Source organism: Arachis ipaensis, chromosome B06, assembly GCF_000816755.2.
Source record: "Arachis ipaensis cultivar K30076 chromosome B06, Araip1.1, whole genome shotgun sequence".
NCBI lineage: Eukaryota > Viridiplantae > Streptophyta > Magnoliopsida > Fabales > Fabaceae > Arachis > Arachis ipaensis.
The window spans coordinates 1,267,283-1,271,651 of record NC_029790.2 but is presented as its reverse complement, the minus strand read 5'-3'; positions in this window follow the sequence as shown (position 1 = coordinate 1,271,651).

Sequence of the window (4,369 nt, the reverse complement as noted above, 5' to 3'; positions counted from 1 at the left end):
ACAATCAAAACACACTTCTTGTTCCCTTTGACCAAATATATATATACATATATGAATATTTGGTATATATTTCCTATAAAATACTATAATACGAGTAGGTTATAATAATTAGCTTCCACAATTAAGCCTCCCATATATATATTATGATTGAACTTCTTCAATTTTCATCAATAGCTAACTTCCACTTGCAAGTTGCATATTCCCAAGACTTGTAAATAACATGCATATATCTATAGTACCATTTGTTAAGCAGGCTAGCAAGGGGTATTGAATGGACTTTGCTGAATTTGAAAAGCTCCGTGCTCTTCTTGTTCAGATACCAAAAAATATATACAGCCAGAAACAAACTTATATGAGATTACGTAAGCATAATAATATATGTATCTATATATATATAGGAGTAGAACGAAAAGGAAGACCACCCAGAAAATGTCAGGGGACTCAGGAGGGACATTCAACATGTTATGAATTTTATGTCTTTTTCAGAGATAAACTGTCAATCAGATCAAACAAGATAGAGAGAGAAATCAAAGGTGTGTTCGAAAAATATTTATATTATTAAAATATTAATACAAAATTTACTTTTACTCTTTTAACTAATATTTTTAGAATATCTATTAACTAAAATTATATTGTTATAGCACGTATTAATTAGAGAAAAAAGTTTAAAGGTAAATAAAATTTATTATCTTTTGTCAACATTTTTAATTGTCAGTCTAATTTTTTTAATCTACTAATTTAACAACATATTTTTAGCTCATAATTTTAAATATTGATGATTAACTAATAACTGCTAGCAAAAAATAATAAATTATACTGATCTTTTAATATTTATTTTAATTAAATAAATAATACAACGTGTATTATTAGTATTATACAAAAAGAATATTTAAAGAGTACATGATGTGGTTTAGCTTGAGAGAGGGATAGATTGATGTATTGTAAACTGTAAAGCAAAATTGGTTTGGTTAGGTTGTGAATTTGATTCAAAGTGGTTTTGGAGTAGCTGGTGTGTAATATAAAAGAATGAGTCCTGCCCAAAACTCATCCCAAAAGTTTAAACTGATTTTAGGGTTCACCAAAAATTAAACTCTTGACCTTTCAGATCTAAAATTCTAATACTATATCATGATATCACTCATCCCAAAGAGACTTATACTGATAAAAAAAAGTAACACTAATAGTTATATCTCTAATACTATCTAAACCTTCATTGTACGCATTATACAAATATTCAATTGACTCTCCATACTTTCCCTCAAACAATAATGGGTGGAGCTTGGGGTTTCCCAACATAAGATATTGCATGTTCCCTATGTAAAAAATGTGTGTGGCCTACATAGCATGATGGCCTTTCCCTAAAAACAAACACAATGCATGTTGTCAGTGCCAACCAAAACAAGAAATGCTTCTTTCCCTTTCCCTTTCTCTCTCTGTGGAAGGAGTGAGGAAAATAAATGGACATATGGGTGTACAACACAAGCTGGTAAAAAGTGCACTTCTTGTGAAAGAAGAAGGAATGGGTTAAAGACTTAAAAGTAAGTAGGTAAGTAAGCCCAGTCGCCGCACGTCACTTTCTTTTATTTACTTTTCCACCCTAAACCCTAACTATTTGCTTACATCAAATTAAAATCTTAAAAGCTATTTTCAAATTGAAATCTAGCCATTACATTACGGAATCGCCAAACATGTACGTCTCATTACAACATTCTCTCCTGGGTGGAATCTCGGATGAAAATTTAGTTAAATCAGTCAAATTATTTAACAACTTTTGATTATTAATTTCATGTGAAATTGACTGCATCTAAATTTTCAGCTAGTTCCTTTCAACTAGGGATCTAAATTTTTTTCAACCAACAAAAGAACAAAAAGTACTTATATATCTATCAAGACTTTTTCTTTTCTTATTTTGGTCGTATAATATGTATGTTGTTTACTATGGTTTCTGGTCAGATGTTAGATAATTGATTTAGGTTTATTTTTGGGCTGCCGCTGCTAATTGGACAGGCCCTCTCCGTAATGCACGAATGAGACTATGGTTTTAAATTGGGCCTCATGATCTTATGCCCAAAATTATAGAGGATTGCAAGGAGAAAAAAATGAAGTGAAAAACTTTTCATTCCTCTTGTTGCAACCTCTTGGGCCTTGGTACCTTTTCAGTATCTTTCTCCGTCCATCTTCAAAGGGATTATATATATATATATATTTATCAAAGATAGGAGATTCGAATCTACAACCTCTTAGATGAGTATAAAATACTATGTCATTTCAGTTATAACTCATTGTCGTACCCTTTTTCTGTATACATCATCTTCAATGGACAATACTACACTGAAGATATTCATCAAACGATGCTTGGTCGAAAAACGAAAAAAAATCTTAAAGAAGAAATAATGATAAATCAAATTGAATGAAACTAAGAGTTTGTCTCATGGAGAAGACGACTTAAACTGTGAGTTCTTTGGATTTCACGGAGCAACTTGACAAAGCTTGCTAGAATGGCAGATGACATTGAAGTAGAACCTTCAAAAATCAACTGGTTGCGAACTTTCCAGCAGTTCCAGCAAATAATGACAAGTAATTGAGGATTATAGTAAGCATTCTTCAACGGATTAAGCATCTCTATTGATGCAGTCCAGCATGTCCAAAAGTCGTTAAGACTCTGAGGGGGAAGACAGTCACAAAAATAACTCTAAAACCATACATCTTTAATTCTAGAGCAATCGATCAAATAATGAGTGACTATTTCTGTTGCTTCATGACGGCAGGGACATATTGATTTATTTTTATAATTACTACCACATGCATCAAGACACAAATGCATATGCATATGCATGTGAAAATTAAATAAGTGCAAAAAAATGTCGAATATGAAGTAAAAGAGATTGAAGAGCTTAATCATCGCAATTCCTAATTAGACTGCTTTCTTACTAACAACGCCAAGCAAGCAAACAAATTTGTTGATAAGCATCAAAAGGAAAAGACAGCTCAATTCGATAGAGAAACCCATTAAATCACTTGCGTTATTGTCTTTCGTTTTCTTCCCTTTCTCCTTGTCTTATTCATCTATTCTTTCTGCAAACAAGTTTCTTGCTTGCTAAGTCAGAAAACTATTATTTATCATAACCCCATTTTTGTTTCATATATACACCCCTCATATCATTCATCAATTATTTATAAAAGTAATCGAATGATTAAATGGCAATACGTTATTATGTCATTTCATTATGGAAAATAGCATGCGTTGATCACTACATATTTAATGGGTATATATTTTAATTTTTTTTTTAAAAAAGTAAAACTAACTCCAAATCAGCCAAGAATGAAACAACTTAATTAATTATAAATATAATAATTAGTTTTATTTATTTATGATTTAAAATATTATTTATTAAATATTTCACCATATTTAAATTAGAAGGAGATACGTTCAGTATCATTGCAACTTGAATCACAGAAACTTATTCAATTAGCTCCCGTCTATTCACCCTCCTTTCCTCTCCAAATGACTAAAATATGATAAATCAGAAAATAGATTCAGAATCATCCAATTTACAAAGAAAAGAAACATCATAATGCCTAACATAAGCATCATCCACGTAAAAGTTTTGCATTCACTCAGAAGTATTTGGCTAATTTTTTGCTAATACATTCTTGGTTTCCTAGCATTGTTTTTTTTTTTATCGATCTAGCCATAAGCCATGAAGCAATATTCAAATGTCTTTTGCCAACAACTAATTAATTAATTAAAATCGTTACATAAATAATTCTACAGTCAATTCAAATTCTTTTGGTGAGTCGTATTTAACAAAAAAATTAAAGGATCAACATAACGAAAGGTGGTGCATGCATGCTACATTAATTCGTATCAAATTGCATTTTTACCATTTGTTATATTAAGCAATTATTAGCAATAATTGGCAGGCCAATATATCAATACTGTGCTATTTTGCTTAAAATGAAAGAAACTTTGTCTTTTCACTCTTTTGATATAGTGGGGAGAAAAAACAAATGCAGAGAATTTTCTTGGCACAGTAGTAGAAGTAGAGAGTTAAGAATCCACAAGGAAGTCTATGAATAAAAAATAGATGGAAACTCAGGTGCAGTCGACTTCACGTGAAGTTGATAGTTGAAAGCCGTTAAATGATTTGACTGATTTGACTAAATTTTCATCAAACGACTCTCGACTATCAACTTCATGTGAAGTCGACTGCACCTGAATTTTTACCTAAAAAATAAATGTTACAAAAAATTTAAGATCTGTTTAGTTTCAGAAAATATTTCTTATTTATTTTTAGTATTTTTTTTTAGAATTTGTTTAGTAAAATTAAAAACAATGAACATAATAAAATTTTGTTATTTACATTTT